At 41.8% G+C, this 12,489-nt stretch overlaps 1 protein-coding gene across 1 annotated transcript in view; it reads right to left on the bottom strand.

The window, feature by feature from the left end:
* The window catches only part of rgs19 (regulator of G protein signaling 19), a 151,840-nt gene that overhangs the window by 8,832 nt on the left and 130,519 nt on the right, over window positions 1–12,489 (bottom strand). The window lies entirely within an intron of this gene.

Genomic DNA, 12,489 nt, shown 5'->3' on the forward strand with positions numbered 1-12,489 from the left:
ACTTTAATCTATAATATAGAGACACACACACACACACAGCAGGGAAAATAAGTATTGAACGCATCAACATTTTTCTCAGTAAATATATTTATTTTTTTCGCGGTGTGGTTTCCATCAAATCCTGCACTCTGGCTGGCGAGCGGGCCCATATCCTACGGTACGGACCCCGGTTACGGACCTCTGGCGACTCACTCGTTCACAACAACAACAAACATGGTAGCATTTTTTGTCAACATTTATCTTTTTTTAATAAGACTTATTTATAAGATTATCAAAAATCTTAAATTTTTGCCAGCATTTCTCAGCATAATATCATTAATTTTACAGCATGGATAGCGGTAACGACAGTGTTCACAGCGAAAGCGAGTTTTACTACCCTGAGGAAGAAGAAATAAAATAAAACATTTCAGGAGAAAGCTAAAAACCTGTAACTTGCTAACGCCGAGCAAAAACATGGCTGAATCCTAAGTGACTCAATTTTGTATAAATAGGGGACTACATAGGCGGCAAAATGTAGTTTTTTTCCTGCCATGGAAGTGCACTTGTATACCGAGGAGGAAGCAATTTGCATTACAGCCGTGAATGAGGATTCAAAATGGTGGCTCGGTTTTCCCTTTCGGGCGCTCTCGTTTTCTGTTAGAATTTGGTAAGGAAAAAAAATAAATACAGTTGTGCTCATAAGTTTACATACCCTGGCAGAATTTTTGCTTTCTTGGCCTTTTTTCAGAGAATATGAATGATAACACAAAACCTTTTTTTCCCACTCATGGTTAGTGTTTGGGTGAAGCCATTTATTGATAAACAACTGTGTTTTCTATTTTTAAATCATAATGACAACAAAAAACATCCAAATGACCCTGATCAAAAGTTTACATACCCCAGTTCTTAATACCATGTATTGCCCCCTCTAACATTAATGACAGCCTGAAGTCTGTTGTGGTAGTTGTGGATGAGGCTGTTTATTTTCTCAGATGGTAAAGCTGCCCATTCTTCTTGGCAAAAAGCCTCCAGTTCCTGTAAATTCCTGGGCTGTCTTGCATGAACTGCGCGCTTGAGATCTCCCCAGAGTGGCTCAATGATATTGAGGTCAGGAGACTGAGATGGCCACTCCAGAACCTTCAGTTTGTTCTGCTGTAGCCAATGACAGGTCGACTTGGCCTTGTGTTTTGGACCGTTGTCATGTTGGAACGTCCAAGTACGTCCCATGCGCAGCTTCTGGGCTGATGAGTGCAAATTTGCCTCCAGTATTTGCTGATAACGTGCTGCATTCATCTTTTCTTCAACTTTGACCAAGTTTCCTGTGCCTTTGTAGCTCACACATCCCCAAAACATCAGCGATCCACCTCCGTGCTTTACAGTAGGAATGGTGTTCCTTTCATCATAGGCCTTGTTGACACCTCTCCAAATGTAACGTTTATGGTTGTGGCCAAAAAGTTCAATTTTGGTCTCATCGCTCCAAATGACCTTGTTCCAAAAGTTTTGAGGCTTGTCTCTGTGCTGTTTGGCGTAAATTTTTGTTGGTCTACCTGACCGTGGTTTGGTTTTAACAGAGCCCCTGATTTTCCATTTGTTAATCACAGTTTGAACACTGCTGACTGGCATTATCAATTCCGTGGATATCTTTTTGTATCCCTTCCCTGTTTTATACAGTTCAACTACCTTTTCCCGTAGATCCGTTGACGATTCTTTTGCTTTCCCCATGACTCAGAATCCAGAAATGTCAGTGGCTGGATGAAAGATGCAAGAGTCTGTCTGGATCCCAGAAACTCACTCAGCTTTTATGCACACACACTGATTGCAAGCAAACAGATCACAGGTGAGGATGTTACCTTGAGTAACCATTCAAACCCATTTATGTCAACTTCTGTGCAGGTTATCAGGCCAAAATCACCAGGGTATGCAGAGATGCCTACTAGTACGGATTGGCCGTATTTTGTACGGAAAAGTTACGTAAATACGATGTTACGGCAAACAGTGTTATTCTGTACGGAATTATTATAAAGTCTTAAAAAATTCCAGTGAGTTGTTTTTAAATGTCCAAGCGACTTTTTCAATCCATGCGTGATTCACGGCTATTTATTTTTACGACAACCACACATGCTGTGTGTGACATGCGCAGATTCCGCATATGCTGTGTGTGACATGCGCAGATTCCGCACATTTGCTCGCGCTATTTTCGATACGGTAGAATGGCCGTGCATTACACCCAGTCAAAAGGGCAATGGATACGCGCACTGCAAACTGTGTAGAACTGACATTAACATCACTCATGGTGGTCGCGATGACTGCACGCGGCATGTCAACTACAAAAAAACAAAAAACATGCTGAAATGGCGAGTCAGGCGGAAAGTAAATCTGGGGGTATCCAGCAGTTTTTTACAAAATCTGTGGATGAAAAGACACGGAACGTGACACCGCTTCAGCACGTGATGGTTGACCTATGCTTGGAGTTGAACTTGCCAATTAGTGCCATGAAATGTGAGTTAAACTTATTCAGTTTCTTTTTACATGTCTGATTTTTATTCACTGAAATATCAAACACTGGCTGTACTTCTTTAATTCAAAGTCTTTTCAGTGTTGCAAGTACAAATGTACATGTAGTATGATCAAAAACAGCATTTTATGATTAGTGTTGTTGGGATTGTGGCAAAAAATTGATCATTCCACTGTTTTAAATACAATTATAAATGTCATTTTATTCAATGTCTCATCTGAAGCATTATGCTGAAGTATTTATATATTGGGACATTAAGATAACAATGTCGGACTCTCTTTGGCATGAAATAAGAAATTTTTTTTAAATTTTATTAGAATCCGTAAACAGGTAGAACATTTTGCCAGGCAATGTAATATAATACTTTTGAGGAGTTACATTCAATACCAATGATTGGTAGTCAACCGTAATGTCTGCAAACAGGGAGCACTATTGTATTTATAAAAATGTGATATAGTGTATGCTCTAGAAATTTGTTGAGTGGAAATTCAGTTGAGGTGGCTGCTCGTGTTTTGTTTATTCAATTCACACAAAACAGTACTTTTTAATAATTTAAATGTTAAACATATTGGTATATATACCTCTTTATAATGGAAATGCGCATAAATTAATGTTACTGAAAGTCATTCCAAAATACTGAAAAATGTTTTCAAGAATACTGAAATTCAAAATTTGGGCTAGGCATCTCTGGGTATGTAAACTTTTGATATTGGTCATTTGGGTGGTTTCTGTTGTCATTATGATTTAAAAAGAGAAAACACAGTCGTTTGACAATAAATGGTTTCACCCAACCACTAAGCATGAGCGGAAAAGATGTTTGTGTTATCATTCATATTCTCTGAAAAATGGTCAAAGAATCATAGATTCTGCCAGGGTATGCAAACTTATGAGCACAACTGTATATTATTTACCAGCTTAAGGTCGGTCCGTATGGTGAAATGCTGTGACCTCGGCCTTGAATGCTGACCTCGGTCCAGAGGGCCTCGCTCAGTACTTTCAAGACCTCGCTCACGGTATTTCATGATGCAGCCCTCCCAGCTGATAAATAACATGTATTTCTGATGGGGCTACTGACATGAAATTTTCACCAGATGTTGGTAACAACCCAAATAATTCACACATGCAAAGAAATCAAAACATATATGTCCATAAATTAAGTGTAGTAAAGTGGAATGACACAGGGAGTAAGTATTGAACACGTTTACTGAAATGTATTTAATGCTTCATAGAAAAGCCTTTGTTGGTAATGGCTGCTTCAAGACGCCTCCTGTACGGAGAAACTAGTCGCATGCATTGCTCAGGTGTGATTTTGGCCCATTCTTCCACAGAAACGGTCTTCAAATCTTGAAGGTTCCGGGGGCCTCTTCTATGAACTCTGATCTTCAGTTCTTTCCATAGATTTTCAGTTGGATTCAAGCCGGGTGATTGACTGGGCCATTCTAGCAGCTTTATTTTCTTTCTCTGAAACCAATTGAGAGTTTCCTTGGCTGTGTGTCTGGGATCACTGTCTTGCTGAAATGTCCACCCTCGTTTCATCTTCAGCATCCTGGTAGATCGCAACAGATTCTTATCAAGAATGTCTCGGTACATTTCTCCATTCATCCTTCCTTCAATTATATAAAGTCTGCCAGTGCTATATGCTGAAAAAGAGCCCCACACCATGATGTTCCCACCTCCAAACTTCACTGCTGGTATGGTGTTTTTAGGGTGATGTGCCATTTCTCCTCCAAACATGGTGTGTGCCATGACATCCAAAGAGTTCAATTTTGGTCTCATCTGACCAGACTATATTCTCCCAGTATTTCAGAGGCTTGTCCAAATGTTGTGCAGCAAACTTCAAACAAGCTTCAACTTGCTTTTTCTTCAGCAACGGAGTCTTGTGCGGTGAGTGTGCATAGAGACCATGGCAGTTAAGTGCATTACCTATTGTGTTCTTTGAAACAAGTGTACTTGCTAATTCCAGGTCTTTCTGAAGCTCTCGGTTAGTGGTCCTTGGCTCTTGGACAACTCTTTTAATTATTATTTTGACTCCTCTGTCAGAAATTTTGCCAGGCGCACCTGGTGGAACCTGGTCGTGGTCGGTTTATGGTGAAACAATGTTCTTTCCACTTCCGGATAATTGCCTCAGCGGTGCTCACTGTAACATTCAGAAGTTTAGAAATGCGTCTGTAACCAATGCAATCAGTATGTTGTGCAACAAAAAGGTTGCGAAGGTCTTGAGCGAGCTCTTTGCTTTTACCCATCATGAGATGCTTCTTGTGTGACACCTTGGTAATGAGAAACCTTTTTATAGGCCATCAGTTAGGACTAAACCAGCTGATATTAATTTGCACTGATCGGGGGTGGGATTGCTTTCTAAATACTGACAAATTTCAGCTGGTTTCTTGGCTTTCTATGCCTTTTTGCACCTCCTTTTCTTCATGTGTTCAATATGTATTCCCTGTGTAATTCTGCTTTATTACACTTAATTTATGGACATGTATGTTTTGCATCATTTCTCTTTTTTTTTTTTTTTTTTTTAATCCCAAATCCCAAGACTTCCGTTTCTGGTTGAGAGTACGTAGTGTGTGAGTTTGCTGCCTCTTCTCCCCGGCGTTTTTCTTTTTTTTTTTTTTTTCTTAAAGGAACAGTCCACCGTACTTCCATAATGAAATATGTTCTTCTCTGAATTGAGACGAGCTGCTCCGTACCTCTCCGAGCTTTGCGCGACCTCCCAGTCAGTCAGACGCGCTGTCACTCCTGTTAGCAATGTAGCTAGGCTCAGCATGGCCAATGGTATTTTTTGGGGCTGTAGTTAGATGCGACCAAACTCTTCCACGTTTTTCCTGTTTACATAGGTTTATATGACCAGTGACATGAAACAAAGTTCAGTTACACAAATTGAAACGTGGCGATTTTCTATGCTATGGAAAGTCCGCACTATAATGACAGGCGTACTAACACCTTCTGCGCGCTTCGACAACACATTGATACCTTCACTCGGAGTTGTACCATTTTTTTTTTTAGACAGGGCGGACGGACCAGAGCATTTGCCCGCCTGGCCGTGCCTGACGAGGAGCGCTCTCGGCCGGCTTGGGAGGCAGACGGCAGCCCCTCCTGGAAGTGTGGTTTTACCATGGGCCTCATGCGGAAAAATGACAAAGTCCCAGTTTTACCATGGGACTCGAGTTGTACCTTTTTTTTTTTTTTTTTTAGACAAGGCGGACGGACCAGGGCATTCGCCCGCCTGGCCATGCCCGAAGAGGAGTGAAGGTACCAATGCGCTGCCGAAGCGCGCAGAAGGTGTTAGTACGCCTGTCATTATAGTGCGGACTTTCCATAGCATAGAAAATCGCCACGTTTCAATTTGTGTAACCGAACTTTGTTTCATGTCACTGGTCATATAAACCTATGTAAACAGGAAAAACGTGGAAGAGTTTGGTCGCATCTAACTACAGCCCCAAAAAATACCATTGGCCATGCTGAGCCTAGCTACATTGCTAACAGGAGTAACAGCGCGTCTGACTGACTGGGAGGTCGCATAAAGCTCGGAGAGGTACGGATCAGCTCGTCTCAATTCAGAGAAGAACATATTTCATTATGGAAGTACGGTGGACTGTTCCTTTAACTGTGCTTCTGATTTTTGGCAATGTGTTGCAAATCCATTTTGTTTCTTTTTGGTTAATTTCGGACTCTTCTTGCTTGGTTTTGACACCGGCTTTTTGCAATCCCCTGTAGCTAACCCGCCTGCGAGCCCCCTCTTTCTTTCCACCCGCTTGACTTCAGCAGTGGTGAGGGAGTTTCCACCATTTACTACGCTGTTGCCTTGTTTTATGTGCTGGTTAGTCAAATTGCTTCCCTGCACTGTACTCTGGATGTGGTACTGCTGGTGTTTTGGCTACATTTATGAGCGGTGTTAGGCTAAGGTGGCTTTGCACCTTACATTGGACTGCATCTATCCATCTGTTTTTGGATCATGACTGTGGGTCTGGGTATTGGTTTTGTGGCCCGGGCTTTTACCCATGTTTTACACCTACTTGCCGGAGGAATTAAAAAGCCTTAGTGCGCGGCACCGCTTGGATTCCGTGGTATTTAATCTGTGCCGCTTTATTGGAATCGCATGCCGCCCTCGGTATATTCACCGGTCTCCGTGCTCTCCGACTGCTCATTATGCTTCGGAGTCTTCCATACCCATCATATGGACTCACAATCGGATTGCCAAGCTCAACAAGAATGCTCATGGAGTTAATCATGGTGTTCTTCGCTCACTTGGGAAACTGCAATGTTCTGCTGTCTCTGGATTGTCACCTGTGTTTCCTGCGAAGATTAGCCTTTTAAGCTCCCGCTCCATCACCAACAAAGCGTCACTCATTAATGGCCTAATTATCCAAAAGACCCTGGACATACTTCTGCTGGTGGAAACATGGCAACAGGCTGAGGACTATCTACATTTAAATATGTCTTCACCAGCTGGATACACACACATATCAAAGCCACGTCTCACAGGGAAAGGTGGAGGTCTAGCTGCAGTTTTCCGATGTGGTTTGAAACTTAAAAGCGATTTTGTTTGTTTGTCATGATGTTACATCCTGTGAATATCTGGCTTTGAAAATCTCCACTCCCACACCGATGTTGCTGCTCTTAATCTATCGACCTCCCAAATCATCACCATCTCTTTATTTTCTGTCTGAACTGAATGAACCGCTAACTGTAGCCTCATCTGTCTGTATTGTTGTCATTCTTCTGGGTGACTTGAATATTCATGTTGACACTAGTTGCTCCCTTACTGATGAGCTCTTGACTGTCTTTGAATGTTTTGGTTTAACTCAGCATGTTGACTTTCCCACACGTAATCATGGTCATATACTTGACTTGCTTTGCTCTACTGGTATAAAAATTGTGTCTGTATCGGGTTCTGATGTAGGTTTTACTGACCACAAGTTGATTGAGTGTTGTCTCAGTGTGCCGCCTTCTAAATTTCCTCTGCGTTCTACTGTCTCTTTCCGTAATCTTTCTTCTACTGATGTGCGTTCTTTCTCTGCCTCTCTCCAGGGCTCTACATTAACTTTTGAAACCACTTGTCCTGTCGGGCAAGTTGAAAGGAAATTTACTTGTCCGAATGTGAAGTTGACTTGTCCGAAGAAAAATTTGAGGAAAAAAAAACCCCACAAAGGGCCCGTTTACACGAGGACGCTGTCGAGTAAAAACGACTAAATATTTTATCAGAAGTGCCTTTCGTCTACACGGGGACGGCGTTTCCGAGGCTGAAAAACGGATAAAATTGAAAACGCCTTCCAGAGTGGATAAGTTAAAAACGGCCCCCGTTGCATATCAGTCTAAACTACCCAATACGCGAAACTCTGCTCAGATCTGCTCACGTCGGGTACGCGTTTACGTCATACATATGTCATATACTGCACATGCCAGCCCGGGAAGTAAGAAAGTAAGTAAAAAAGTAAGAGCATGTCTGATTACATCGATCCAACGGACCTTCAAGCTGCTCTGTGTTTTAATGCAGTAGATGTGTTTTCCTGCTCACCCGCCCAGCTGGAGCTCCTCAGTTTGGTGTCGCCAAGTTACACACACACGCACGCGCGCGCCGCCTATTCAAGCCGCTCGTGAAACCATAAACCCGAGACTGAAAACAAAACTAGCAGCCGAACGGGTTTATTTTGCTGAGATGGACACTGCCTTTTCTCTTCTTCACCGAAACAAGAGTGAGTGTTACTTAATAAAGGCAGATTAAAAGAGTTTCGGTTTGCTCCTGCTCCTCCCTCGAGCACTACAGTACCTCAGCAGGACCGGTGTTCTGTAAAGTTATCCTAGCAAGTTCTCATACAGACCGTTTTATTATTTAAAACAAGTCATTACAAATTATTTGACTCGGCCAAAGACTCGACCAATACGCACAAAACATAAAAATCGGCAAATGCGTGAAATTCTCACTGATTTTCTATCAGCCCAGCTGATCGGTGGGACAAAACTACTGTTGAATTTTCCTACCCTCCTGGATTTCGCGCATGCGTAGTAGGCTTGGTAGGATAACTTGACAGAACAGCAGCGCAGATGTGCAGATCAGACAAGACAGAAGACGTTGCGCATGCGTGCAGACATAGCGGAGACATTTATGCGTCACCGTATAGACGCAGATTTCCTCCTTGAAAACGGTCGTGTAGACGCGGAAAAAAGTGAGAACGAAAACGGACTTTTGCGTTTTTGTTTTATACCGTCCCCGTGTAAAGTGGGCCAAAAACTATTTCTAATAAACTAATTTCACCAGAATTACTTTAACACAAAAATCTATTCACTGCAGAAAAAAAAATTGGACTCCATCAGTCATTAATTTTATTTATGAGAAATTGAAAACCAGAAAATTTAAATTATACAGTATATATTTTCATTTTTAAATTATTAACTTTGAATATATATCCTCCACTGATTAATTGTTGTTGTCTAATTATTCATTGTGGCTCCTGTATGGTATTTAATGGTTGCGATGAAAGTTGCGGTGTTTTTTAGGTTTTTGTTGCGATTACATTGCGGGAGGAAGTGAAAGTTGCAAGAAATTGTTGCGATTTTCTCTTTTTGTGATTTAAAATTGAGTGATATGTTAAATATTAAGTTATTACTGAAAAACTATTGATTAAAAAAAAACAAAGACACTGAGAAATGGTCCTATAAACAACTTTACCAATATGAAAGATTACCAGGACTACAAAAATGCAGAAAAATAGGCTTTACTTATCCAAATGCACCTGTTGGCTCAAAAGTTAAAGTGCAGAGAACCTCACAGCACAACATGAAGTTACCTTAAAATATAATATAAATGCCTCAGCTTTCATGTAAGAAAAAAAAAAACTATTAATACTAGTACTGTGTGCAGGCAGTCTCTCCTGAAGACTAAATTAAACAATAATTATAAACTAATAAAATAAATGGCTCAGGCTTCATAGAAGAAAGAAAAACAATTTGAACAGAATCTCACAGTATGATGCTGAAGCTGCCTAAACAATGGAAAATAAAATACCATTTTGGCAAAAATGTTGGCATCCATTAATTTCTTGTATTAAGTAATAAATAATATAAAGTGCACACAGTCCTTCACTGTAAACATAACACACTTTCAGTAACTGAATTTAAGCCTACATAAACACTGACTCGCACATGCTGCTTCTCTTGAACGGAAACACGGAAGTAAGGCGGAAGGTAGTTTGTTGACGTCACCTCAAGACGACGCCAACGATTGGTCAAATTTGCGGGAAAGTTGCGGTGATTGGATATAATTGCAACACCGCCCTGAATTCACGGGGATTGGTTGAATTTGTGTTGATGTTGCAAATCGCGAAATCCTGGAGGGTCTGATAAACGACCGTTTACTTTTCAGCTCAAATACACGAAGCGGTATTGGCCGGTTTCGCAAGCGGAATATTGCGCATGGGCACATCGCTCTTTCCAAACAGAAACATCTGCCGATTCATCAAAGCAATATGTCGAGTGAGATGCTTCGGAAATCGTGTGAATAAACTGATAAATTTGATATGTAACCCGAATATCGGCGTATTTTTGCACTTGTCCAATCGGACAAGTAACTGAGACGATGAACTTGTCCAACATAAAGGATCACTTGTCCCGGACAAGCGGACAACCATTAATGTCGAGCCCTGCTCTCCTCTCTTCTTTTTGTAAATTTGCTGAGGTTTCCTCCCCTGATGATACAGTTTCTATTTACAATAATATTATATCTAACACACTTAACACTTCCACTCACCTTAAAACTAGACAGGTCTCCGCAAATCGCGCCTCTCCTTGGTTCACCTCTGAGCTTGGGGCCATGAAGGCCAAGCGAAGGCGGCTAGAGCGCCTTTATAAGAAAACTAGCCTTACTATTCATCTTTCACTCTTCTTTGAACACATTACAAAGTATAAGGATGCTCTTAATGCTGCCCGATCCTCCTACTATGCTAACATCATTAAGAGTGGAAACCGTAGACCCAAAACTCTGTTTAATACAATAAATAAACTTCTTCAGCCTCCTTCCTCAACCACTCCCAGTTCCCCTGCTCAGTGTCAGGCTTTTTTGGATTTTTTTCAAGGATAAAATTGACAGTATTTACCAACACTTTCATTCTGAAATTCATTCTTCTGTCTCGCAAGTAGCTCTTTCTCATAAAGCTGACTGCTGTCTCTCTGCTTTCTCTCCTGTTGATTCTTCTAAAGTATCAGAAATTGACTAAGTCCTCCTCATGTCTACTGGACCCTGCACTCACTGCACTTCTTAAATCCTGTGTATCTGCTATTTCCCCTTATATTGCTCATATAATTAATCAGTGTTTTGCTTTAGGCACTGTTCCCATCTTCCTCAAAATTGCTTCCGTTACACCAATACTAAGGAAACCTGGTCTAGATTCTCTTTCACTGTCCAATTACAAACCCATTTCAAATCTCCCTTTCCTAGCTAAAGTAATGGAGCGAGTTGTAGCCTCTCGGCTTCATACTTTCCTTACTCGTAATGATCTCTATGAACCCTTTCAGTCAGGCTTTCGCAATCTGCATAGCACTGAATCTGCTCTCTTAAGAGTTGTTAATGACCTCCTGCTCTCAACTGATGCTGATCTCAATGTCCTTGTTCTCTTGGACCTCACAGCTGCCTTTGACACCGTACATCATGAGATGCTCATTTCCAGACTATCTTCTTTTGGTATTACTGGCTTAGCTTTAGCCTGGTTTCAGTCATATCTAGCAAACAGGCAACAGTTCATCTCTATTGGTGTTCATAAATCAATCACTGTTACTGTTGCTCAAGGTGTGCCTCAGGGTTCTGTCCTTGGTCCCCTTATTTTTATATTATACGTTTCTCCTAGGGGTGGCACGGTGGTATAGTGGTAAGCACTGTTGCCTCACAGCAAGAAGGTCCGGGTTCGAGCCCCGTGGCCGGCGAGGGCCTTTCTGTGCAGAGTTTGCATGTTCTCCCCGTGTCCGTGTGGGTTTCCTCCGGGTGCTCCGGTTTCCCCCACAGTCCAAAGACATGCAGGTTAGGTTAACTGGTGACTCTAAATTGACCGTAGGTGTGAATGTGAGTGTGAATGGTTGTGTGTGTCTATGTGTCAGCCCTGTGCTAACCTGGCGACTTGTCCAGGGTGTACCCCGCCTTTCGCCCGTAGTCAGCTGGGATAGGCTCCAGCTTGCCTGCGACCCTGTAGAACAGGATAAAGCGGCTAGAGATAATGAGATGAGATGAGACGTTTCTCCTATAGACCCCTTTCACATGACGTCACCGCGCCGCGAGATTTTGTTAGGCGCCATATTGGAAGACCAAGTACATGCACTCACAATATAAAACAAAGTACAAGCGAGAGTAAAGTGACACGATGGATGATAATTCTGGTTATGTGAGTACATTACCAGTTGCAGAAAGGGCACGGTATGTGGAGAAACTGGCTGTGATTGATGGGTTTGACCCATATGATAAGACTCGGGGCAAGGGAGAATGGAAACATAAAGAGGACCGGACACCAATTCTGCCGTCTGTTTGCTACCCAGATATTGTAAACTATTTGTTGTTTACACCCAGTGCCTACACTCAGTGTTCGAACTATGCCGATATTTTCGGGGGGCCCCTTTTTTTCCCTTGGGGGTGTGTGTGCTTGCGCTTGTCTCGGAGCGCGGATCTCCAAACACATGAGAAGCCTATCTTGCGCACATATCACGCGGACTCCACACACGCATCGCGTCTGAAGTCATAACTCATCAGGGGAAATCGTGTCCACATTGGCATGTTCAAAAAACAACCTTGCGTCAACAATGATGCCACACGCAAGAAAAAAAAAAACAGTCAGGCTACTCAACAACCAACCTGGCAGCAGCGAGCAAGCCCCAAACCATCCTAAATTATTATTATTATTATTATTATTATTATTATTATTATTATTATTATTAAATTGTAGAAGTCTGGGAGGCTTGCTCCTCATACAGTTATCAACTTGGGGCCAATTTAGCATGTTTTAAATCTGAATTTC

The sequence above is a fragment of the Neoarius graeffei genome, chromosome 13 (assembly GCF_027579695.1).
Source record: "Neoarius graeffei isolate fNeoGra1 chromosome 13, fNeoGra1.pri, whole genome shotgun sequence".
Taxonomy (NCBI): domain Eukaryota; kingdom Metazoa; phylum Chordata; class Actinopteri; order Siluriformes; family Ariidae; genus Neoarius; species Neoarius graeffei.